Source organism: Vespa mandarinia, chromosome 2 (assembly GCF_050613455.1).
Source record: "Vespa mandarinia isolate Hongniang chromosome 2, ASM5061345v1, whole genome shotgun sequence".
Taxonomy (NCBI): Eukaryota; Metazoa; Arthropoda; class Insecta; order Hymenoptera; family Vespidae; genus Vespa; species Vespa mandarinia.
Window position 1 is genome coordinate 14,975,001 of NC_140811.1, and position 27,500 is coordinate 15,002,500.

At 40.5% G+C, this 27,500-nt stretch overlaps 1 protein-coding gene across 3 annotated transcripts in view; it reads left to right on the top strand.

Moving 5' to 3' along the window:
- Positions 1 to 27,500, top strand: part of LOC118443344 (serine/threonine-protein phosphatase 4 regulatory subunit 1) — a 120,927-nt gene that overhangs the window by 33,474 nt on the left and 59,953 nt on the right. The window contains exon 1 of one of the 3 annotated variants that reach the window (XM_035870195.2): positions 11,603 to 12,943. The exons of the other annotated variants lie outside the window; for them this stretch is intronic. The gene's annotated coding sequence lies outside the window, so the exon portion shown is untranslated. Of the gene's footprint in view, positions 1 to 11,602; positions 12,944 to 27,500 lie in introns of those variants that run through there. 3 annotated transcript variants of the gene reach the window in all.

Here is a 27,500-nt window from a genome sequence, read left to right on the forward strand (position 1 = left end):
AGATCGTCGTGGCACGAGCCTTCCTGACATGTGTTTCCTTCGATTCTCCCCTCCCTCAACCCCTCTTACCTTCTTCTCCTCCTCCTCCTCCTCCTCCTCCTTCTCCTCCTTCCTTTCCTTTTTTTTTCCCCGTCGGCAAGCTCAAGAAGAACATAGAATGTACGTCCTGCTGAGAAAGGAGAGAGAGAGGAAGAGAGAGAGCGAGAGAGAGAGAGAGAGAGAGAGAGAGAGCGCTTCCAAGGAAATATTTGCCAAACGAGGATAGAGTTTGAGATGAATTCAACCTGCATCATTGTCCCTTTGCTACTCCTCTTTCCTCTTAGATCGCGAATCGTTGATACAGCTGCTACGAAGAAAAGCATTTTCTATTCCGAAAGGAAATGAATTCACGTAGAGAATGAAAATGGTTCGCAACTTTTCATCCTTCCATCCACGTGGATTCATATCGTCGATTTAACTTGTCTTCGACGTTTAAAAGTTCTTAATATATATATATATATAAAGGAAATAACAAAATGAATAATTTAATACGATAATATTCTCTATAACATATATTGAAATACATACATTTATAGACGAACATACTAATTATGATTATTGATAATGATAATGATGATGATGATGATAGGGGTAGACGTTCGGACGTTGTCTGTCTTTCGTCTAGTCATCTCGAAATAGCTTGATATTGAATTGTCGATACATGTATCGATGCATTCGCAATGGTAAGACACCTCGTGACTTAAGTGACAGCTGCTCTTCGTCGATTCTTCGTACGATTATACGTACATGTACGTTCGAGAAGAGAGAGAGAAAGAGAGAGAGGAGAGTCAGCGATAGATAAATTACAATCAATATGAATTTGTAACGACATACATTTTCAATATTTATATTTATTTGTTTCTTTTTAAATGTTAAAAGAGAATAAGATACAATAAAGTCTGATTTATATACAAAGTATAAAGCAACGTTTCGGTGAACGATGATCGTAGAACAACTCGCACGCGACATAGATATTATTGAAACATTATCTTCGCGTCACAACGATATTACTTTACAATACGGACGACTCTTCTTTAATCATTGGAGAACTTTCTCTATGGTGTTAATATCGCACATGGCTTTGTTTCTAAATTGCTTTTGCAGATGCGAATTTAGCCGATGTTAGTCGGTATATCTCGATTAAGATTTCTCGATGATAAAGATTCTATGACTAATTCGTACGACCATAACTAGAACACATTGGTACGAGCAATAGGCGTGTAAGCTGACGTAACGAACAAAAATTAGTTTTGTTTGGTTCATAGACGAAGGAATACGATTCCCGAGTTTTCTTTCCACGTGAACATCTGTCTGGCTCTTTAAACACGACGAAATTAATGTATTCCTTTCGCGACACGGGACCAAAGGAATACACTAGGCCTCCCTTCCTCTCACCGTTTTTCCCTCTCCCCCGATCCTCTTTCTCCTTAAGATACCTTTCACTTCGTTCGATCCGCGGTGTAGTAGCATCTGCTCTCGATTAAGCGATTTCTCGGCATTGTGCCAGAGCATATACTATCTAAGATTTCTTCCAAAAGAAATTCTTCTAATGTCAAGAAAGGAAGAATTGAACGCAGGTAGTAGTAGCTCGCGTTGTTCCCTCTTAGATCCTCGTTCGCAATCACTTTTTTTCCTCTCCTTCGTTTCCTCCCTTTCTCTCTCTCTCTCTCTCTCTCTCTCTCTCTCTCTCTCGTCCTCTCCCAATCCAACCCTTATATATCCTGATCCTTTCTCGTTTAGTCTTTTTATTCTCTCTTTCTATCCATTCTTTCGATAATATCACCGAAGGTGGCCCCAGCCACGCTGTTTTAGCTTCCTTTAAGCGTTCGTACACGCTCCTCTAAAGTGAGCCAAAGTTCTCGTCGTCGTATTGCAGCTGACACGCACGTGGCACGTGGCCATCCATCGGCTGGAAAGATAGACAGACAGACAGACAGACAGACAGATAGGTAGACAGACATCGTGAATGTATGTATATCTACGTATAGGCGTGCATACGCATAGAGATATATACATGTTCGTTATGAAGCCACGAGGAGAAGAACAGAACTGGCTTCTTTCGAGGACGTTCTCTATACGATTGTTTCATCTTCGTTTTATCATCTTTGGTTCGATGACCGATGACTCAAATTATTTTTACTCTAACCCCTTTTATTTAATCGAAAAAAGATCGGAGAATGTGAAACCCTTTAACTGTCCGGCAATTCGTTCAACGATTACCACGAACATCGCCGGTGTGCCTGATAAAATTAGATATACGATAATAAGAAATACATGGTTACGGTATGACGTAAATGGCCGGCTAAGAGGAAGGGAATAGGATTTTCACCAGACTCGTCCGATGCTATCATCCAAGCTCCTATCACCGGAGAGTATTTTTTTTCACTAACGACTAGACACGAGCTAAGCACAAAAGGTCCTGGCATCTGATACTGTAATATCACGGAGCATGATGTAGATTCATCCAATCCTACTCTCTCTAAATGTTTCACAAATTTTCGAACGTAAAATTCACGTAATCTATAACGTTATCTGGACCGATATCTCTATTTCCTTTATATTTCCTACGAATATTATCGTAGCAATGGTAATATACTTGATGAAAAATATCAAGACCCTTTTTTAAAATTCGTATTATTATTTTTAATCTCTCTCTTTCTCTCTCGTTTTCTCGGACAATCAGCGTAGAATAAATTGTTTTTCATAATTCGTCTATCGCATTAATTGAAAAGATTCTAAACGACGAAATAGAGTTTCCCTTTGAAAACAAAATAATAGATACATTCTCGTTCTCTCTAAGCTTTACCATGAAACACTACGGTCCTGGCTTATTCATCCATTTGTAGACGTAGCCTTTTCACTTTATCCTAGCGTAATCTCTTTGAAAATGCGAAATAGAGTGCGTGATAAATATGTATAGGTGGTTCTTGGTTTTGCGTGTTGCGATGTATCCGTGGATGATGTTTAAAAGCTTTATTCAGTAGTTAGAGTTCTCTTTTGTCAGCTCTAATGTCGAAGTTAATTTTCTAAATACTCGTCGAAATATCGTGGGACCGATCATTGCGAGCGTATCGGCTTATCGGAAACGATCTCTGCTTACCGACGTGTTCGCCAACACGAGTATTTTTCCGCGAAGAAGTAAGTAGTATGTACATACGTAGTGACTCTTTGAAGGGATCTTGCAAAGAGAGCACTCGTTTCTCGAAGGCATCGAGCGCAGGGGTCGATGGTTATCTGACTTCCTGTTTGTTCGTTCACCCTTCGTACCATTGCGTTAGGACAAGAGAGAAAAAAGAGAGTAGCAGAAGGAGAAGGAGGAAGAAGGAGAAGGAGAACGAGAAGGAGAAGGAGGAGGAGGAGGAGGAGGAGGAGGAGGTGGTGGTAGTGGTGGTGGAGAGGCAATAAAAGCCCTGCCAAATAAATACAAAAGATAATCGACACCGTGCAGACAGTCGTACGGTTGTCGGAACTTTATCCTTCTTTTTTTTTGCCCCTATCCTCTTTCCCCCTCCTCTCTCTCTTTCTCTCTCTCTCTTTCTCTCTCTCTCTTTTTCTTTTTAATCTTTTTGGCTGTCGCGCAAGCAACTGCTGTTTCCGTTGAAAATATTCGAGAGAATCATCAGTAAATCGCGCGCGTGCGCGCACGCGCACGCGAGTGTGTCTATGGATGTGGAAAAATCAACGTATTCGTACGCCTTTAAGGAAAATGTTTCGTGAAAAACGTGTGCCACCGGGAAAACAAACAAATAAGACAGATTCGATAAGAAAGTTTGAGGGAGAAAGGTCGAGAGCAGATCGATCGAAGGAAAAAGGAAGAAGGTGCACTCACTTCGGATGAAGAAAAAGAGAGAAAGAGAAGGTTCGACTGCGAGAGGAGGAGGGGGGCTAGAAGCGAGGGGTTGGGACTAGGGCACGTGACCGGAAGACGGGGGGCAAAACGGCGCACGCGCCGTCGTCCTCCACCTGGCGCATCACCTGCTGCCCCCTGCTTAAGCCTCCCTGCCTTCTCTTCTCTTTCTTCCTCGCTTCTTCTCGCGTCGTATCTTCACTCTCTCTTTCTCTCTCTCTCTTTCTCTCTCTCTCTCTCTTTTTCTCTCTCTCTCACTCACTCTCTTTCTCTTTCTCTTTTTTGCCAAACACCTTCAACATCCAACTGTTTTCTTCTCGCTATCATTCCGAAATACATTCGGCCATCACCACCGAGTACATCGCAAAAATCCTTTTCCAAACAAAAGAAGTCGTACTCGAGTCGAAGATAATCTCTTCGTAGCATCGGGGAGTCGTATCACCTGTCGAGTCGACTCCCTCCCTTTCTTTTTTTCTTTTCTTTTTCTCTCTCTCTCTCTCTCTCTCTCTCTCTCTCTTCGAATTGTTTTCAAAAAAACATCGACGACGAAATGTCTCGTAAGGAAGCGCATCCTAATGTCTTCTAAGTTATCTCATTCATATTGGATTAAAGTGCAACGAAAATATGACTTTTAGATCTGCCCGAGAATTATTTATTATAGAATAAAGAATCGTAATCGACTCGTTTCTCGAGAAATCGATGGCCAAGAGAGATTATCCGAGTTCATGGCACGAGATGAGCACGCGGCACAAGGTGGTGGCAGATGCGTTCTCGAAGGGGTTATATTGCACAGATATATAAACGCGCCGTTCGAGTAAGCTGAAGGGAAAAAACGTCGGGAGACTCAATTGGGGGAAGATGGGCTGGTAGGACGTAGGGAGGAGAGGGAGGGGTAGAGAGAGGGAGATAGAAACAGAGAAAGAGAGGATGAGCACAGAAGGCGAAGATCAATCTCAGGGTCCAGGTGGTGCGCCACGGTGCATCGGCAACGGTGGTGTTGCACCTCCACTCTTATGCTCCTGCTTTTATGCCGATCGATGCAAAGGATCATCGGGTGTAGCTTAACAGCCCAGCAGGCTTGCCTTCGAGAGATCATTGTCCTATTCGCGATATGCTGGCGCTGTTCCCCTTCTCGTTTTCTCTCTCTCTCTCTCTTTCGTTCTTTCTTTCTTTCTTTCTTTCTTTCTTTTTTCTTTCTTTCTTTCTTTCTTTCTTTCTTTCTTTCTTTCTTTCTTTCTTTCTCTCGATAACGCTGCCAAAAGTGTTCGCTGCCAAATCGACCTTCCGCAAATAAAAGCCGGCCGATGTAAAAAAGAACGAGCGTTATAAATAGATCGTTATTAATAACGGCCGAAAATCTTCTTTCCTTTGCCTTTATCACGCGCACGCGCGGTGAATATTTATAAGTATGGGAAAGAAAGAGAAAGAGAAAGAGAGAGAGAGAGAGAGAGAGAGAGAGAGAGATAGAGATAGAGATAGAGAGCGAGAGAGGCATACATACACACAATCGCCGGTGTTGTTGCAAGTCATTGTTTCAAATGATTTCGTTCATCCAGGTGCGGGCCGCTGTTTTTGTTTGACCTCGAGCAACTCCATACTTGTTCGACTGTCGGGAAAAATTTACATGCGCGCGTCCCTCTATTGTGTCCCCTTCAAATCTTTTTTCAACGATTCGATTTATAATAAGAGACGACGCGTTGTTATATGATTTCTCGATATACCTCCATTCCAATCGTTAGGAATGAATCATTTTTAAATAGAATATCTTAATTTTCAAAGAACTCATGACTAAATGTTCCTGTTTTTTTCTTTTCTTTTTACTTTTATTTTTATTTTTTTTATTTTTTTTCTTTTTTTTTTTCTTTTTTTTTATTTCTTTTTCTTTTGTTACAGGTAAGTCTAAAATCTTATGGGTATATTATGGGTATATACGTGTCGAGCATTTCGTACGAAGGAAAGAAAAAAAAAGAAAAGAAAAAGAAAAAAAAAGCGCGTGAGTAATGATTGAATGGTAAAGAGATTAATTAAGAGTCGATCGATTATCTACGAGTAAAGAATAAGTAGTTGGTAGATAGTCGTCTTTATCGCCTGGTATCAACGGCAGAAAACGTTTTACGTCATCGTCGTCCGATTCATTTTCGTTGTACGAGACGCTTTCGGTGAACGATCTAGCTCGCTTGGGAGCCAGGTCATAGACGGTAATTTCAGAATGCTTGTCCGATGACGAGGACACCGTCGACGATGAGGATGAACGTGCGTGCGTCAATATGCGTGGGCGTCTGCGTCATTCAGAACGCATCGACCAGTTTCCTCTCCCTCGCACACACTTCTCTCTTTCTCTCTCTCTCTCTCTCTCACACACACATACACAGACACATATATGCACACGCACACACACATACATTCGTGGACGCGCGCGCGTACGCCTACATGTACGCACGCAAAAATACACACGCATACTCTTACTCTTATATTACCAACGACAGAGATTCGGATACCTCTATATCTCGGATATTCTCTATTTCTATCTCTCTTTCTCTAACACCAGTATTCTTCCCTTATTCGACAGGACTCTCGACGTATTATTTTCTCTCTTTCCCTCTCTCTCTCTCTCTATTTCTCTCTTTACATTCCTCTCTTACCGTTCATGGCACATATTCGTCTCGATGTATGCAAGTCAGTACTACCAGGGATTAAAAAGATGGGAGAAACTAGGCTGTTTGGCTGGCAAACCGAAGTGGGTGCCGGCAGAAGGGGTAGAATTTTTCCCCCTTTTTTTTTTTTTTTTTTTTTTTTTCTTTTTTTATGCTTTCACGCAGGTATGTACGCGATGCGTTACAAGTATTGGACGATATTATTATTTTTTTTTTTTTTTTAAGCAAAGAAATAAAAGAACATCGTTTCTATTTTGTTTCTTCTTTTATTGGCTCTCTCTCTCTCTCTCTCTGTCTCTCTCTATATTTCTCTCTTCTGTGTTTAGAAGTTATATGATAAATTGATTAACACTGTTACTTGTGTGAAATAGTATAATATAATCGAAGCTTCAATTAACTCCACAACGAAATGTACTATTGATTATTTTCCATTGTGGCGCTTTGACATTTCAGTATACATGGATATTATCTTTGAATGCTTTCCAAAAGCGATCATGCGCGAGAAGAATCGAGAGCAGAAAGAGAGAGAGAGAGAGAGAGAGAGAGAGAGAGAGAGAGAGAGAGAGAGAGAGAGAGAGAGAGCGAGAGAGCATTAGGCGAGATATCTCGATGTTCGCGCGTGCCGTACATTTGACTCCGTACCGTCTTCGTCGCGATGCTTCCTTCTCAATGAATTTTTCTTATCTAAGAAAACGGCCGCGACCCGACTCTCGATACTATGAACCGTGCAAGCCTCGGGTCAATCTAGACGTCATTAATACGCAAAATACGATTGTAAAGTTTCTATATTGTTAAAATTCGTACGTGTGAACGATAGAAACTTAAATTCTATTGTTTAGAACTGTCGGATTTTCCTCCAATGTAGTATGTAGTAGTACGTTTTCAAACGTAGACATATTCCTATTGTGAATTCTGATCGAACGCTCGCGTACAGGCATGCCAACGCGCGTTATTCGGCATTGCGTTATACTATAGAGAGGCCAGTCTCGCGAGTCCGCGCGGTTCAATGTCGCCAGAAGCAGTCAACAACAATGTGTAACCGCTAAAAATACTCTCTCCCTTTCCGTTCTCGATCGGCAACGACTCGGTTGCCCTCCATATTCTCTCTTTGTTTCTCTCTCTCTCTCTCTTTCTCATTCTCTCGTTTGAGTATGTGTATATGTATATATGTATATGTATATGTATATATATATATATATATATATATATATATGATGCATACTTATATGTGTGTATGTGTGTGTGTTTTTCTCTCATATTTGTTCCGCAATCCGAGACAGTGCCCGATTTGTCCAAGGAATATTAATGAATCGCCGATTAATAATAATATCCATAGAACGGTCCAAAAACAGAAGAAGAAAAAAAAAAAGAAAAAGGAAAAGAAATTGAAATTCATAAATGGATCTATAAAATTGATCGAGAAAGAGAAATTGTTTGATATATTTTTCGTAAAGGAAGAAGAGAGAGGATCGCGCAAGATCATCAACGTCATCGCATAATAACATTTCTCGCCCGTTGATAAGGATTATTACCGAACTACGTCAGCGACGTTATCATATCTTCCACGGTTCTTTTATAAAGCGATTTAGAAAAGATTGCGATACGATTTTATTCCTAAGAAAATTCCATTGGCTCGTTGTGATGCGGTCGCGTTCAAATAACATTTCATTCGCGCGAAAGAAACACGTGAATCACCGGTAAACGCGTAATAAAACGTTAGAGGCTCTTCTCGTTTTCTACACTTGTGCATCGCATCTTTTATCCGGCAGTCGTAACGTAAAGGATAACACGTATACCCGTATTTAATGTATGTTCCGTACGTAATGTAGTGTAGCGAGGCTTTTGAACGAAAAAAAAGAAAAAAGAAAAAAAAAAAGAAAAAAAGAAAGAGAACAAAAAAAAGGAAAAAGAAATAGATTCCTACGGCAGAAATACGAGGAATGGAATCTTCTTGAGAAAATTCGTGAGTCACATTCGCGATATACGTACTAGAGAACAAACCGGTTCTTTTTACACCGTGAGAAATTATGATACGCGATGAATACCAAATGACACGTAGAGAGAGAGATAGAGTGATAGAGAGAGAGAGAGGAGAGGCGGGAGGGTATGTTTCCACGGAAGGACTCGAACGCGGTGATCTAGTCGTCAAAGAATCTTCTTCATTCTCTATTTCTAGTTTTTTTATCAATTTTTTTTTTTTTTTTTTTTTTTCATTCTTTTTTCCTTTTTTTCATTCTTTTAAACTCTCGTCCATCTATTTTTTTTCTTCCTCTTTTCATTCTCTTCCTCCTCCTCCTCCTCCTCCTCCTCCTTCTTCTCTTCCTGCTTCTCCCTCTCTTCCTCTTTCTTTTTTCATCGAGACGATTTCGTCGCCGGTAATCCGGGATTTCTGAAATTAAAAGGACGCGCAACGACGGAGAGTAACCGTGAGAGAATTTCTCGAGATTATTGTACGGTTTATTCGTACCGCGCAGCTCTCTCTCTCTCTCTCTTTCTCTCTCTCTCTCTCTCTCTCTCTCTCTCTCTCTCTCTCTCTCTCTCTCTCTCTTGCTCTGGGCCAACGAAATCTAGTCAAATGAAAATCCGTCTGGGTAGATTCAAGTCGTCGGCTCTCCCTTCTCTCTCTCTCTCTCTCACAAGTAGTCGTTCTACGTCCCTCTCTTCTTCGCACAATCCACGAACTAACTCACGGCAAGTTGGCCCCGCCGGCTGGCTTAATTGCTAATTAATTCTAATTGATAATTCCCCCGATAGCGTTAGCCGGGAAGTAATCCGAAAGCGTGTTTACGCGAAAGTTGCAACGTGCAAGCGTCGTCCGCAACCTCCTCCTCCTCATCCTCCTTTTTCTTCTCTCTCCTTTCTCTTCCTCTCTCTCCTTCTTTACTTCCACTTTTCTTTTTTTTTTTTTTTGACGCTTCTCCTTTTACCTGTTCACCGACGATCTTTTATCAAATTCATTTAATTTCTAATTTCCAAGATGATCGATTGATTTTCTATACATCATTGATCATTGAAACGATTCTGACGTACCTACGTACGTTGTCTGCGTTATCCGCCCCCCACCCCACCCCATCCCCGTCTCCTCTCCCCCTCTCCTTCTTTTTCCGTCTCGTCGTACAAACCCATACATTTCTAAAGTCGTGGCATACATAGATATCGAATCCGCTCAGCTATGCTTTCAACACGTATACGGTGATCGGACGCGTATCAAGTTCCGGAGGAAAAGCGGAGCGGAGCGCGTGACGAGGAGTAGTCGACGACGAGGAGGAAGAACGAGCAAGCGCGTGACGTCCATCAACATGTGAGCAGTCGAGCACTATTCTCGACGTCACGTCTCACGTGACCGATCTACGTAGATACGCGTAGAAACCTATGCGCCCCGAGGTCGTTCATCGCTAACAATAATATAAGAAGTACGAGAAACTTCTCTCAAGTAATACATTCACGATAGTGATTTTTCATTTGGAACGAATGAACGTTACGAAATGATAAATACGGATATGTATTTTTTTCGTTTGTACTAAGAGGAAATCATCATCGACGAGATATTAAATGAAGTAATTTGGTACGATATATGTCGGTGAATGAATAGTTCTTTTGTTTCTTTATCACTTTATCAACGGCGAAGAAATTCTTTCAAATTGGTAAACAAAAGATTCATCGTACACCTTTGGAATTTTTTTTTCTTTTTTCTTTTTTTTTCTTTTTTTTTTTTGTTTTTCTTTTTTATATCGAAACTCGACGTCGTAATGTCTTAGCCTAATTAATATGATCGATCGCGAGTATCGATGAAAATAGATATAAAAATTTACTACCATCCAATCATTTCTATCGAATAACGATTTTCTTTTAATATCGTAGAATCAATTTTCTTCTAGTATCCAAGTTATATTTATTTCCTTTTGCAAAGAAAAAGACCGTGGATATCGTGGAGTGTGACGACGACGTAAAACGTATCTATATATCGGCATTCATAACGGAGTAAGAGAAAGAGAGAGGGAGAGAGAGAGAGAGAGAAAGAGAGAGAGCGAGCGAATAGATAGAATTTTCCGCGGGCACGGGAGAGCCCCAACTCGAATCGACTTACGTACGTCGTACGTAGTAGTACTCTCTACTCCCCTTCCCGCACACCCTACTCGAGCGTAACACGCGACGTTGAAAGCCCGTGTGTGCCCGCATTTATCGCGCGCACGCAAACGCACAAAGCAAAGGATAGAGAGAAAGCGTAAGAGGGTTAGATGGGTAAGGGGGTGAGGCGGGGTCAGGCGGGGGCGCGTCGGGCAGCGCCACCCCGAATACCGGATGTGACGACACTCTTGGCGCACTTGGCCCGACGCACTCTCGAGATCTCTCTCTCTCTCCCTCTCTCTCTCTCTCTCTGCCTCTATCTCTATCTCTCTCTCTCTCTCCCTTTCTCTTTCTCTCTTTCTACCCCCACTCAAAGAACAGAGCTATTTACCCTGCTAGTCGGTACGATGGCCGGCAGCCGGCGCTGCGAGTTGCGGCGCTCTCTCGTTTCCTCGTTTCTCTCTCTCTCTCTCTCTCTCTCTCTCTCTCTCTCTCTCTCTCTCTCTCACTCACTCACTCACTCACTCACTCACTCACTCACTCACTCACTCACTCACTCACTCACTCACTCACTCACTCACTCACTCACTCACTCACTCACTCCCTCCCTCACTCACTCCCTCACTCCCTTATCGTAATATACGCACAGACATACAAGTCTTACTACTACACTACTAGTATTACTACAATTACTACTACTACTACTACTACTACTATACTACTACTACTACTACACTACTACTACTACTACTACTACTACTACTACTACTACTACTACTACTACTACTACTACTACTACTACTACTACTACTACTACACTACTACTACTACTACTACTACTACTACTACTACTACTACTATTACTACACTACCACTATTACTATACTACACTACACTACTACTACACTATTACTACTACACACATACAAATGCGTTCTTCCTATCCGACCGTCAACGCGCCGGAGAATTCGCGACGAGCGCACAGTCTCGCGCGAATCCTCGCGCGCGTGGCTCTTATTTCATCGTGCTCTGAAACGCATCGTCGTCATCGTCGTCCCGCTTGCTTACTATATCTAATATTATTTTTTTCAATCATATTTTCTTATTCTTCAATTCGTATGTTAACGGTACGGCGCGTGTGTTTTTCTCGTGATATCCATCATGGTCGTCACTTTTGTAATGATACCGCGCTGAATGTATAGGGAATGAGATCTCTTATTTGAACGAAAGAAAGATAGATAGATAGATAGACAGACAGACAGACAGACAGACGGATAGAATGTGTGAGATAGTAAGAGAGGAGAGGGGAACACATACGCGGCCATTTTAAGTGCGCCGCGCGCTAACCCACCGGGGCCACCCAGTGTGTGCGTAGAAGCGCGCGCTCTCTCGTGCGAGCACAACCGTGCTGCCACCGTCGTCGGTTCAGAACTGCGTCTCTTCGCGTGCGCAGAAGCAAGTCGCGGACAAGTACGAAAGACTACGCACGCGTGCGCGTGTGAGCACGCGCCGAAGAATTCTCGCGCTAAGAGAACGGAGAATGTGAAAACGTGTTTTCTCTATCTTTATCTCTCTTTTCTCTCTCTCTTTCTCTCTCTCTCTCTCTCTTTCTCTTTCTGTATATATATATATATTTTTATCTTTCTTTTACCTCTGATTTACTCTGAATTACTTTGTTATTCGCAAACGAGGAAGGAAATACGTACGCGTTAATACATACGCGATATGAACATTGTTGGTTGGAAAGAAATAGAGGTAGAAGAAACGTGAAAAAAAGATAAAGAAGACGGCGGGCGGACGTACGAGCGATCCTCGCCTGCTTACTCGCTCGCCAGGAAGCGTGACGATCGGCGGAAGTGCGAAAAGAAGCGTGCTGCGCCCGCGAGAATCGACGACAATCGTTGAGTATCATCATCGACGTCGAGATGCGTTCGCGTTGTCTCCTCTCGATGATCGATCGATCGCCAAGTGGTGTCTCTTATCCTTTCTCGTATGGATTTTGATCGTTCTCGGATTTTTAAATATACGATCTTTGAAATACAATGTATCTATTGTATTCTCGATAATATTTGTATATCAAATCTACACACGTACGCGAGGCGCGACGATGGGAAAGAAAAGTGACTGTGCCGGATGACGAGAAGACGTGACACGAGGGTGGCACGAAGGGGGCTACGCGATGATAACCCGCGTGGAAAAGTAGTACGAAAGAGGAGGAGTGCGTGGAAACGAGACTAAGAGAAAGAGAAAGAGAGAGAAAGAGAAAGATATGCCGCGAGAGCGTTGCGACAACGACCAGGTGGTGGAACGTGGGAAAGCCAACGTAAAAGGCAAGGTAAGGCAAACGGGAACGAGCTTACGAGCCGTCCTCCTATCATATTCGTTTCTCTCCGATTCTAAAAATCCATTATTACTATAATTATTATCGTTCGAAACGTAAGACTTGATATCAAGCTTTCATTACGTACAACAGGATTGACTCTTTTCTTTTATTTTCGAAAGTAGTCTCCTGTTATAGAGCGTAACTCTGCTTTGATGGTGGGGGAAAGAAAAAAATAAAAAGAAAGAAAAAAAGAAAAGAAAAGAAAGAAAGAGAAAAGAAAAAAGAAAGTCTACGAGTCTTTTATTTTAATCGAAATAATCGACGTGTCAGCGATTTACTAAAATCGACCCGCGAAAAAGCTCAATTATTGCGGGACGTATAAAGAATTGGGAGGGGGGGGGAAACGCACCTTTGCGATCTAGACACAGATATTTGATGGAGCCATGCGACAGATGCGTGAACCGTTTTCCCCCGATTATCTTGTTTCTCCTTTAAACTTGTTTTTTAAGTAGAATTATATCGAGAATCACTCGAGTCTCAAATCGGACGAACCAATCGAGTTAGTTCTTTGTGTTCTTTACGCGTTCTCCCGTGTGTACACAGCGCGTGGCTTTTATTGGCCGGCGATAAGTCGCGCCGACTCGACGTTGGCGCCGATCGACCGACCGCTCGTCGTTCCCTCTCTTTCTCACTTTGTCTCGTTCTCCATCTTTCTTACTCTTTCTCTCTCTCTCTCTCTCTCTCTCTCTCTCTCTCTTTCTCTCTCTTGACACATTCGTAATCTTTTTCGTCTTATAGTCTTGATATATCAAGAGGACGCTCTTTTCGTTTCGCAAAGAACGTTTCCAGAGCGAAACATTTTTTTATGGTTCATTTCACGGAAATTAAATCCTCTCGTAAAGCGTCCACGTCGTTCCCATCGGAAATCGCCCTCGTTAATCGTCCGACCATATCCATAACTCGAGAATCAATATATTCTATCCCACATATTTGAGATATTCCTAGATAAATTCTCGAGTAAGGGACTCTCTCTCTCTCTCTCTCTCTCTCTCTCTCTCTCTCTCTCTCTCTCTCCTCTGTTCCTCTACCCTAACTTCTCGATCGTTTCCAAAGGGATAGCAGTCTCGAGATTTCGAGAGCGCGTTGTGAATCCATTTAAATTCTCTCCGACATTATTGCTGCTTTCTACAACGCTCGTCGTCGTTTCGTCGAAAAGTACTCGAAGGTGAAATTTAAAAACGGAAAAGACCGTCCGACAACATGCTGCTTTGATTCTCGAATCTGCGCATTAAATAAGAACGAAGGAGAACGTGTGCCTTCTCTTCTGCAGGGAGAAGAAGAAAAGAGAGAGAGAGAGAGAGAGAGAGAGAGAGAGAGAGAGAGAGAGAGAGAGAGAGAGAGGAAGCGCCACAAAATAACTCGACGTCGACTCGCGAGTGGCTCTTTCGTCACGAGGAAAGAGGTTTTGCTCGAAATACGAAGTACGTCACGAATATACGATTCTCTCTCTCTTTCTCTTTCTCTCTCGCTCACTTACTCCGTTCGTTCGTTCGTTCGTTCGTTCGTTCGTTCGTTCGTTCGTTCGTTCGTTCGTTCGTTCGTTCGTTCGTTCGGTCGTTCGTTCGTTCGTTCGTTCGTTCGTTCGTTCGTTCGTTCGTTCGTTCGTTCGTTCGTTCGTTCGTTCGTTCGTTCGTTCGTTCTTTCTTTCTTTCTTTCTTTCTTTCTTTCGTTCGTTCGTTCGTTCATTCGTTCGTTCGTTCGTTCGTTCGTTCGTTCGTTCGTTCGTTCGTTCGTTCGTTCGTTCGTTCGTTCGTTCGTTCGTTCGTTCGTTCGTTCGTTCGTTCGTTCGTTCGTTCGTTCGTTCGTTCGTTCGTTCGTTCGTTCGTTCGTTCGTTCGTTCGTTCGTTCGTTCGTTCGTCCGTCCGTCCGTCCGTTCGTTCGTTCGTTCGTTCGTTCGTTCGTTCGTTCGTTCGTTTGTTCGTTTGTTCGTCCGTTCGTTCGCGAAGCCTCTTCCGCGAAAGTCAACGACGACTACGACGACGTGGGCGACGTGTTGGCTTACGTAATGGTGAGCGATAAGGCGGATAAGACTGGCGGCTTCGGACAGGGGCTACCAAAGCGGCGCCTCTATTTTCGTTAGCACGAATCACCCGCTTCTAACGCCATCGCAGTCGGCAGGAACGGCGACGAGACGCGACGACAACCTAACTGTCGCGCTTCTACTTACTTCTACGTGAGACACTTCGTTAAAATGTCATCGTCAGATTACTTTTCTCGAAATTAACTAAAGGAATTTATTTTGTCTATTTATCTGATGAAATTTTTTTTTTTTACAAAAAGTTTCACTCGTATTAGTTACATATCGTATTAGTTATATATATATATATATATATATATATATATATATATATATATATATGATACGTGTTTAATCGAGAACACCATATCTTTCTTCGCGGTCGTTCCCATCGATCGTCGTCGTTGTGTTCGCCAAGGTGAAACGACCTTTCTGAGTCGGCGACCTCCATCAGTCAAGGACGTAACTTCGAAGAACGACCAGTTCTCTTAGTCTTTGTGAGACTACGAGTAATTCTGCAACGAGATTTCGAACTCGCGAAAACACGTGGATACCGTGTAGTGTGTGTGTGTCTGTGTTTGTGTGTGTGTAAGAGAGAGAGAGAGAGAGAGAGAGAGAGAGAGAGAGAATCGACCGATACTCGCAGAATCGAGCATGCTTTTAAGAATCGCGTGACTCACGCTCACTTTTGCTGCGAAACTGAATCAGCGACGATGATATTGGAGACGTTGCAACATTTCGCAACAAGCCATAATTCGTTCTGGCGAATCGTCCGATTTTCGCACGCTTCCGTCTCTCTCCTTTTCCCTCTCTCTCTTTCTCTCTCTTTCTCTCAATGTGTTGTGTTTCGTGGATTCCTTAAAAGATTAGCAACAATCGGTCCGCGATCGATCACCTTGCTTTCTCCTATTGTTCGATCGCGTAAATAAGAATTACTTGCAGGTAAGTATGAGTTACGAGTTAATGCGTAGCTCGTCTCGACTTTCGCGTGACGATATTCTCGCGTGTTACAAATTACATACCTACGTCGTAGGTTAATGCGAGTGATCTGAACGTGAACGACAGACGAACATACTTACATATATACATATATACATACATACATACATGCATATATACATACATATATACATGCATATTTACATACATATATACATATATGCATATATACATACATATATACATATATATATATACATACATATATATATATGTATATATATATATATACACATATGTAACTAATTAAATATATCATATATCGAGAAACATGTTTGAAACTGATAAAATGTGTCAAAGGACGAGAAAAAATCGTGCATTCGTTTATGCGCATTCGTTTCTGATCGAAGATTGGAAGAATGCTCATGCCGGTCTGCTGACGGTGGGAGGGGTCGTGGAGTCGCATGGTGGAGAGTTAAGATGGCGGCATGGATGCGAGTGCACGTGAGAAGGAACCACGCGTAACTAATATCTTACTTGCATTTCATAAATTTTCGCAATCTTTTTGGTAATCTTTATTCTTTTTTTTCCCCCTTTCGCATGAATTGTGGCTCTTTTTCTTTCTTCTCTTTCCATTTCTCTCTCTCTCTCTCTCTCCCTCTCCTCCTCTCTCTCTTTCTCTCTCTTCATTCTTTCTTTCTTTTTCCGTATATCGATCGCTTTCCACTGGCCTTCGACCTTGAGCTTTTTTCTCTTTTTTTTCTTTTTTTTTTTTTTCGAAGAAACGAACGCTCATTCATCGATCGGCACAGTCTTGTATTAACCGTACCTCATTTTTCGACTTAGAAAAAATCTTTTCAAAGTACATGCACTCATAATTATCTCATCGATGTATGAGATTTAGACGCATCAATTTCTAATTACTCTGTCCCTCCCCTCTCTGCCCTGTCGTCGCCATATAGAAATACAAGATCGGAACTATCAAATTTGTTTTTTCGTTTGCTTTTTGTATAAAACGATACTATCGAGGATATTGGCCATCGATTCCAAAAAAAAAAAAGAGGGAAAGAATCGAGAGAGAAACAGTCTTGTTTGTTGGCGCGAAACAAGCGGGGAAAAAACAATCGATAACGTTCTTATTTTGATGAATCGACCAACGAGAAAACTCGATTCCCTCATGAAAATCATTTCTGTGAAAGAAGAGAAAAGTTTGTTAACGGAACAATAACACGATGAATTTCATAGAGAGATGCGAATTCAATGTAGATTCAGAAATTGCGAGGAGTCACCGTTGCCTTTTTATTTTTTTATTCTTTTATTTTTTTATTTTTTTTTTTATTTTTTATTTTTTATTTTTTATTTTTTTTTTTTTTTTTTTTTTTTTATCGAGAATGCCTACGATTATTCACTGCAGTTTTACCACCTCGCGATTTATGTCATATTATTTGCAATTTCCTGTAATCGTAAGCCTTCTTTCACCTTCTCTTTCTATTTTTCTCTGTACTTCGATACTCTTCCCACGGATGAAGAAAAATTGCATGGCCACCGTTAACGTTAGATCTCGTAGGAGCGTCGTCATCGAAATAATAGCTCCGCATATACCTGCCCGCATAGCCTGTTTAGACTCGTCGAGGGCTTAAAAGAAAACTCGCACGGCCACTTTGGCACGAGTTTATATTGATTTTCATTTTCATCCCGAGCTATTTTTAAAGGGTACCATGGTTCTCTGATAGATGTATCTCTATATCGTACACGCTTGCATTCTGTATACAATGTGTTTTTGTTTTTGTTTTTGTTGTTTATTTTTCTTTTATCTTATTATTTTTCTACGTAAAAAAGTATATTGAATACTTACATATGTTTTGTATATTTGATGCCTTGAGATACTTTAGAAAATACAATAGTAAATACAATAGTAAGAAAGATTTCGCCAATATTTGATGGGATATTTAAAATCTTGCGTGTGAGTTAGAAGAGAAAGAGAAAGAGAAATAGGATGTAACGATATTACGTGCTTATGAGCAAATTGCGAAAGGGGTGTGTCCGTAGAGCGAACGATGGCTGTCGGAAGCTGTAATGGAGATTGATGGCAAATCCCGCGAAAAAGTCGATGTTGCGAAAGTAAATTAGCACGCGGCGATTGCGTCTAAAATATTGGAATCTGCCATCGAACGGTCATCGTTTCTCTCTCTCTCTCTCTCTCTCTCTCTCTCTCTCTCTCTCTCTCTCTCTCTCTCTCTTTCTCTCTCTCTATGGCAACTCTATTCTGGTTTTCTCTTGATTGCTACCGAACAATATAGATCGAATTCTATTACCACTTCCACCAAACCTTTAATTACCCTTTCTCTATCGTGCCTTTCGATATGTTGACATTTTATCACATTTAAACCAAATCATACGGTCGACATATTCTTTGAAAGTTCATTTCCGAGAAATAATTCAAACTCGTCGAGATAAGGAAAGTCTAATAAAAAAAAAGAAAAGAAAAAGAAAAAAAAAGAAAGAGAAGAGAAAAGAAAAGAAAAGAAAAGAAAAGAAAAAATGATTGTTAGACACTCTATAAGTAAATTCTCTGTCGTACGTTCACATATGCATAGAATTTTTCACTAGACAGAAGCGAACATCTTTTTTATTTTTCTTATACGATCTCGAGTAATTTATCGTACCAACTTCGAGCTTCATTTTTACTATGATGTATTCGTATGTTTTAAATAAATAAGTAAATGAATGAATGAATGAATAAATAAATAAAAGAATGAATGAATGAATGAATGAATGAATGAATGAATGAATGAATTAATAAAAGAAAGATAGGAAGATAAATCAGTAAGAACACATGGGTCCCGACTTCTTCTTACTTGTCGTGCACAAACAAGTTCACATATACGTAGAAAGGGTAAAATAGAGTCACACATATAGGGAAATTGCATTAGCGACGGTGCGAGCGAACGGTGGCGCATGAAAGCGGCATAAACGAAGCGCGCAACATTGTCGAGTGGGCGGAACGTATTTGGCTCCTGTAGGCTACTATAATCGTCCTCGCGCAGCTGACTCGTAACGCACGCGTTTCGATCGTCGACTTTCGTGTTCCATTGTTTTCCACGTGCGCGTAGGACGAAAGAGAAAAAAAAGTGAGAGTGAGAGAGTGAGGAGGGGTGATTGGGGCGGAGAGAGGGTGAGAGAAGGAGGAAGAATGGGGTTGACTCTTTCGCGGTACCATTCTATTTCCGCCTGAGAAACGACCAGGGACCCCTCATTATAATACTATTAGAAGCAAAACCAACGAGACGTTATCGCCGCGATAGAGCGTATTTCGCGTTATAGAAAGACAAATAAATCTACTCCATCTTCTTTCTTTCTTTTTTTTATTTTTCTTTTTTTTTTTTTTTTTTTTTTCTTTTTTTTATTTTTATTTTTTTTATCATCCGAGAGAAAGAAACAGTGAGAAAGTATGATGCGCTTCGTCAATATAACAATGTGTTTTGTGCTAAAGGAGAAATTTTTTAACGGCAGCTGCCATAAAGTGTCGTCTTTCCCGTGAAAGACCGCGCGTTGTCAGCGAAGCGAAACAGTTGTTTTGTTGCGGTCAAAAATTATATTTCGGATCCGCGAGCAAAACTCGCCTGCCACATGTCGTAGGTAAGATATAAGGTATACGCGTTACGCTTCAGGTGTACCGACCCTTAATAAGCCTTCCTTTCTTTTCCTCTATCCTCCCTTTTTTCTTATTCTTCTTCGTTTTCTCCTTCCTCTTCTTCTTCTTCTTCTTCGTTTTCTCCTTCTTCTTCTTCGTTTTCTCCTTCTTCTTCTTCTTCTTCTTCTTCTTCTTCTTCTTCTTCTTCTTCTTCTTCTTCTTCTTCTTCTTTTTCTTTATCTGGTTCTTTATCTTCTTCTTCTTTTTCTTCTTTTTCTTTTCAATATACGAATCTTCCTTCCCCCTTCAATCATTTTTTTTTTTTTCGATAAACCTCGGAACAAAAGATTAGAATCTTCTCTCAAGAGATTAGAATTTTCCCTTCGTTATTATACGAGAGACGCGTCATCATCCTCGTCGTCATCTTCGACGTTGTCGTTCTCGTCCTCGTTGTCATCGACGTCATCGTCATCATCATCGTCATCGTCATCGTTATCGTTATTGTCGAAAGGCAGCACCTACTACCGAGGGAAACCCAACGAAGGTGCAGGTGGCTTGTATGTCAAGAAGATGAAGTCTCGCGTCATGGAACAATGGGTTGTGACATGCGCGCCAGGAAGCGTGCATGTCTTACTTCCGGTGACTCGCCGTTTAATTGATTCTCAACCACCCCTTTTCGTCTTCGGTCTTCAACGTCTTCCATCGAGTCTGACATCGTTCGTTGTTGTTCTCGTCGTCGTCGTCGTCGTCGTCGTCGTCGTCGTCGTCGTCGTCGTCGTCTTCGAGAGAACAGATCGTAGATAATATGTTACCGAATGTCATTGATTTCAAGCAAAACTTTTCTTATCTCCAAAATGAAAAGATATAGAAAGATTATTTTCTTTAACGAAAGAAATGAACGAAAAAGGAAATAACACCAAAAAAAAAAAGAAGGATATAGATACGGTGTAATAGCGAGGAGGGTATACCTTACGTAGAACCCGATAACGCAGAGTTTGTTTTGGTGCGTGACTACGCGACGATGACAACAACGATGACGACGCGGACGAGGAGAAGGCGGGGTGGAGGGAGGAGGATATGGTGGCCCGTACCAGGCACGCAAATTCACGCATAAACATGTTGCACGCACGAAAAAGCGTCACTGCGTGCACGCACGGTTATCCACCCCCGCTCCTCTCTCTCTCTCTCTCTCTCTCTCTCTCTCTCTCTCTCTCTCTCTCTCTCTCTTCTACCCCAAGAAAGATAGAGTACCGATAGCTGTAACGCCATCGTGATTTAGGGGTCGCTATGGTGCTGCGATTCAGAAACAAGAGTTCGTTGAACTCTCTTCCTTCTCCTTCTCCTCTTGCTTCTCTCACTCTCTCTCTCTCACTCTCTCTCTCTCTCTCTCTCTCTCTCTCACTCTCTCTCTCTCTCCCTCTCTCTCTCTCTCTCTCTCTCACTCTCTCTCTCTCACTCTCTCTCTCTCTCCCTCTCTCTCTCTCTCTCTCTCTCTCTCTCTCTCTCTCTCTCTCTCTCTCTCTCTCTCTCTCTCTCTCTCTCTCTCTCTCTTTGACGCATATATTCATGCTTACACATACACACACACACGCGCATGCATTATTCGTAACCGAGACTAGATCTAGTTACGTACGCATAAAGCGCGAACGTTCGACAGAGAGTAGATTGTAATTATCGTAATTATTGATTGATTTTAGTTATTAGTTCCGATCGAAAAGAAAAATATCATTCCATTATAACGAATAAATTATTAATTAGTTTAATTTTTAATATCGCCATTGATTTTCGATTTTGTTGATTGGATCTTCGATGATAATTAATATATTAGAAAAGATTAGAATTAGAACAGAAGTTCTTAAGATAAATTTTGTAGAATGAATAACGGGCAATGCACTCGGTTGCAGTCAAGTGGCAGATTGTAAACATCCGGTACCCGATGCAAATCCGTGTGTAGCGACGACGAAGACGACGACGACGACGACGACGACGACGACGACGACGACGACGACTGTTGGCTGCAGCGGTCATCGCCGCCGGCGACATGCGCCATTGCATATTCGAGCATTTTTATTTCGTCCTTTTACGTACTCGTCGATTCTTTCCTCGGCTATGCAAAACGATACCCATAAATTCAATCGGTAATCATTGTACATAAATTTTAAAGGTAGATATACTTATACCTATATATACACAGACAGTCCGGTGTTATTTTTAAATATCTATTACCAAAAATTCATTCTGAAACTTTACTGATTATAATTATTTATGATTAGCTAACGAGGAATGCAACGCTTACGATCATATTTTGAAATTATTTAATAATGGCTTCGTATCATCGGCCACCTGGTAGTACCGTACACACAAACACGAATGAACTATGGTGTTATAAATTCGGTAGAAAATCATACGCTTCTAAGAAACACGACCGAAAATACTCTACCAACATTATGCTTCTTACTTACTTCCTGGATTTCATCGATATCTTGCTTCTACCAAAAGCTCTCTCTCTCTCTCTCTCTCTCTCTCTCTCTCTCTCTCTCTCTCTCTCTCTCTCCCTCTCTCTCTTTCTTTCTCTCTCCTTCCCTCTCTCTCTTTCTTTCTCTCTCTTTTTCTCTTTTTGTTTCAAAAAAACGAATAATCGACTCTAACTTGTAACCCAACCTACTCTTAATATATGTAGAATCACGAAACTATTTACGCGACTAGTTAAATTAATTGAATGTGAACTAATCTTGTAGAATGATGGATTCGAGTATATAAATATAAATATTCTGTAAGATTATCAGTTCTTCGTTCTTCCACTCGTGGAATATAAAGAGACATTCTAAGGCATGTGGCAATAAAAAGAGAGGGGAAAATAATGTCAAGACTATTTATGTTTTTAAAAAGGACGGTCTAAGGGCATTTGACGAATGCTAGATATCGAGAGTTGCGCGAGTTATTAAGAAAATACCACGAATAGTGTGAAGTTTAGTTATTTTCAAGAATTTCATTATATATATATATATATATATATTTTTTTTTTCTTTCTTCTTTTTCCATATAAGTACCACTTTAAGTGGTATACCAGTTTACCAGTTATAGGTAATCTTTGAAAAAACAATTTGCGTTTTTAATAGTTATTATACCCAGTTTATCCCGCATATATTTCATTTTTCAAAATTACAATCAAATCATAAATGTATATTATATCGATTGAAAAATGCTTCGTACGCTTAACACTCGATATAAAAAAGAAAACCAAATCGAATATTCGAAAGAAAAAAAAAAAATAAAATAAAATAAAATAAAAAAAAATAAAATAAATATTAAAATATATGTTTAATTCTGTATAGTGTAGCTTCGTAAAATTATAGCGTCGAGCAAGAAGATCGTTGCAATGAATGGAAAATGGCGGTGAGCAGCAAAATGGCCGCTCTCAGAAGCGTGAATGTAATTCTCTACGCTATCGACCTCTGCGCAGTACGACGACGATCCAATCCAACTTATCGTCGCATTAATTAACCAGTTGTGACCTCGGGCATACAGTCTTCTCCCCTCCACTTTTGTCTTTATCTTTATCTTACCGGTTTTATCTACCTCGAAATAAGTTAAAAGACGAGGAGAAAACGTTCGGTTTGTTTTAAGGCTATGGCGTAACGCGCACACTCACTCTCTTGCGTATCAATGGCGACTCCGTCCGGTATTCTACTTTCCGATCGTGTTTCCTTACTAATCCGTATCTTCTAATATTCGTTTCTATGTTTTTCATTTGTACGTTTATCCAACGTATGCATATTAACAATATTGTCAATTTTATTTATATTGTCGCTATTATTTATAGACAAATTACTTTTTATCGATCGATATATATATATATATATATGTATATTCTCGGTTCGAACATTTGTGTTTATTAATTATTAAAAGAAAAAAAAGAAAGAAGAGAAGAAAAAAGAAATCTAACGATTTAAAATAATACGAAGAAACAATTATTTAATAATTTAACTATTCTAAAATCTAATTACTTGCTTCTCGATCTAATTATTTGCTTGAAGGAAAAAAATTACAAGTGCACTTTATCGTGATATTAGGTGACTTCCGTGGGCTAAGAATAATCGACTCGTGTTCTGATATTCGATATAACATTTCAAAATCTTTGCGCGAAAACTTAAGTACGTTCCACGTACATACCGTGATCTCGATATTTAAACCTCTGAATTCTCTCAAGACTGTTTACCACGCATTTGGCAGAATGCCTGCGATAAATTATAGAAACAAGGGTTAGCTTCGCATACGAGTTCTCTATGCCGCATAGGTTTCTAGGTCCTCGTGATTCTTATTGGACTACTCATCGTTTTAATTTTATATTGTAGTTTGTCGTTGAGAACGATCAAAGATTTTCATTATTAATCGTGTTTATTTTTTCTCTCTCTCTCTCTCTCTCTCTCTCTCTCCTATTCTCCGCTTCCTTTCTCACACGAACATGTTAGTATACCAATGTACCTTCCGCCCTTTGAATTCTTAAGAGCGTACTCGACACTTGGAAAGATGGCTCTGAGCGTTCAATGAGGCCAATACCGCGAAAGTGCCGTCCTTAACGAGGTTACAGGGTACTCTTACTGTCTCGTTCCCTTCTTACTCAGCGTTCACCAGGGGTGGTTGATTTGGGCGCGAAATTGCCCGACAAAATCAAATTTCATTTTGCCGGAGGCGTGTCTGGACAATCGAGCAAGCAAGTGGCCAACGGTCAATCTGACTATCTCGTCAACCAATTTTGCGCGGTGATTACTTTGCTCTCGCTTCTGCTTCAGCTCGAGCGAGTACTCTCGCGTTGTTTAACTCGTCCCGCAAGATGTTGAGATAGGCGTCTTTCCTTTTGCCTTCTTTTTTTTTCCTTTCGTTCTTTTCTTATCCTTCGTGGCGTCTTTAAGATCGTAACTTATAGTCGCGCTAAAAGCACACATTTAACGAGAATAGTTTAGCACGGCGTCGTGCACTTCTAAGCGCCGCTAATAAATTAATCTTTCTTTATCAAAGCGACGCCCCGTGAATCGTTTATCTTTGAATATTTTGTTATTACAAATCACGTTGGTAATTTGTATATGCGCAAATACGCTCCTAACGTCTCTATACTTGTCTAACACCTGTATACGTATACCTCTCTTGATCTTTGAAATATATGTTTATAGGTATGCTTAGGCAAAATCGATAGGTTCGAAAAATCGGATCGTACATTTCTCTCGTCATAATTCCTGACCGTGCGTGAACGAACAAGAGAAAGAGAGAGAGAGAGAGAGAGAGAGAGAGAAAAGCAAGATTGGGTCCAAGTTCATAAGAATTCCTGGAAAGGCGGCGTTCTTCCTTGGGCCTCTTTCATCTGGACCGCGGCCCACTTGGATCTTTAATATCTCTTCTACTCTTCTTTTCTCTTCTTCACGCGCTTGACGCCCTTCCTTCTTTCTTTCTCTTACTAGCCGATTAACATGTACACCATAAATGTACACCTTTGATTATTTTTATATTAGTGTCACATTATTGGAAATATATATCCATTTTATTCGTTAAAAATCGCAAATATTTCATTCGATGAAATTAAATGCATTCAAATTAATTTCTATTCAAAGTAAAATCATATCGATGAATAGAAAGAGAATTTTTGATATGCTTTCTTTATTTTATGTATTATTTGCAACGATAATCGATTAAATCTTTTTCTTTGTCAATTAAAAAATTAAATTTTTTTTCTTTTTTTTTTTCTTTCCTCTTACTGAATAATTTGATTCATATTAAATAACGAATGATTTATACGTTTCTCGAATTTTGAAATATGAAGTTTCATTTTCGAAAATCGTCGTTATCGTCGACGTCATTGACGAACAAATCGATCGAGACCGCGATTGTGATTAATTAACACGTCGAAGCTGTTCGGGCACGATCGTCCAAATCGAAACCAGCGACGTCCTTCTCGCGACGTAATCAAATTTCGTATGGAAAGAGCTCGGCAACTGTGAACCACCAGCGCGTGTTTTAATTTGGTCGTGTAGTTCGAAAATTTTGTAGATCGTGAAACACAGTCGAATTTATACATTTCGGTATTCGTGCACGGGTACTGTGCACGAATACCGCCTTCCTTCATCGTTCTGTTAACTCATGCATCGAAATGTCTCTTTCGAAATAAATTGATACGTTTTGTTCCCGCGGAAGTAAAAAAGCTTTTCTTCTTTCAGTAACGTTAATCATTTTTTCTTTTCTCTTTCTCTTTTTTTTCTTTTTTTTTTCTTTTTTTTTTTTTTTTTTTTTTTTACCAATATCGACTAATTTTTTTTTTTCTTTTGTTTTATCTTTTGTTTACCACGAAATAATTCCCTTTGTAAATTTTATCACGAATTTCAATACATCCTTTACGAAATCATGAAGAGATAGATAAAAAAAGAAAAAAGAAAAAAAAAAATAAAACTAATTCCAAACGTAAATTAAATCTATCATATTATTCAATTGTCAATCCATTGACATCAGATTCTCTTTGATTTCAGGTAAGTTTCTCTCTGTGGATGCTGACATTGATGCGCGCTGGGGGGTTGTATAATAAGAGTCACGCGAGAGTTTGGTGAGTCGATTAAAGAAAAAAAAAAAAAAAAAAAAAAAAACATCGATTAAGGATAAAGAATAAAAAAGAAAAGGAGAAAAAGAAAAATTAATGTACGTAGATAAAACGTCAAGATGAAACGTAGCATTAGAGCGATCTTTAAAAGGAACAAGGAATGCGTAAAATGATTATTCGGTGTCTTCGACCGAAAACGAAAACAAAAACGATATCGATATCTATATCGATAAAGAGGGGTCGGTGTGGCCGTGATCGATGAGAAGCGCGGTGCGTTTGAACGAGGAAATGATTCCTCCGCTTGTATGTACGCGCGCACGAAGAGAAACCTACGACGCAGTTGCGCGTACCTACTGCGGGCGCAACTGCGTCGTTCGTATAAGGATAAGAGAGGCGGGAGGAAGAGGAGGCGCGTGGAACGGCGCCGGAGGGGGAAGGAACAAACAGAAAGAGAGAGAAAGAGAGAGAGAGAGAGAGAGAGAGAATGAGAGAGGAGAAGCTTGTGCGCGACTCTGTGGAAGCTACGGCGTGTGGTCACGTGGTATAGCGCGTTCGTCGTGTCTCGCGTCCCTCTTTAACGCGCTAGCGTATGCGTGTGTTCACCGGTAGCGTTCGTTGTGTGTATCTTTATGTCTCTCACTTCATATATATGTATATACATATACATATGTATACATATATATATAAAAAGATATATATAAATGTATGTATATGAATGTATGGGTGTAAATAGGTATACGTGTGTACGTATGTGATTGTGGGCGCGCGCGCGCAAAGGGCCGGGAGTGCCCGTTGGAGAGGAGTGGTATGCGGCAAACGTTTTCCTCGGTTCCCACGGAGCGACGCCTCCCTCTCTTTCTTTCTCGCTCTTCTTTTCTCTTCTCTTCTCTTCTCTTCTCTTCTCTTCTCTTCTCTTCTCTTCTCTTCTCTTCTCTTCTTTTCTCTTCTCTTCTCTTCTCTTCTCTTCTCTTCTCTTCTCTTCTCTTCTCTTCTCTTCTCTTCTCTTCTCTTCTCTTCTCTTCTCTTCTCTTCTCTTTTCTCTTCTCTTTTCTCTTCTCTTCTCTCTTCTCTTCTCTTCTCATCTCTTCTTCTTCTTCTTCTTCTTCTTCTTCTTCTTCTTCTTCTTCTTCTTCTTCTTCTTCTTCTTCTTCTTCTTCTTCTTCTTCTTCTTCTTCTTCTTCTTCTTCTTCTCCTTCTTCTTCTTCTTCTTCTCTTCCTCTTCTTCTCTTCCTCTTCCTCTTCTCTTCTCTTGTCTTCTCTTGTCTTTCTCTCTTACTCGTACGCGAGCACGTACACCCGCGCGCCCACTCACGAGTAAAGTACTCGCACGTACGCG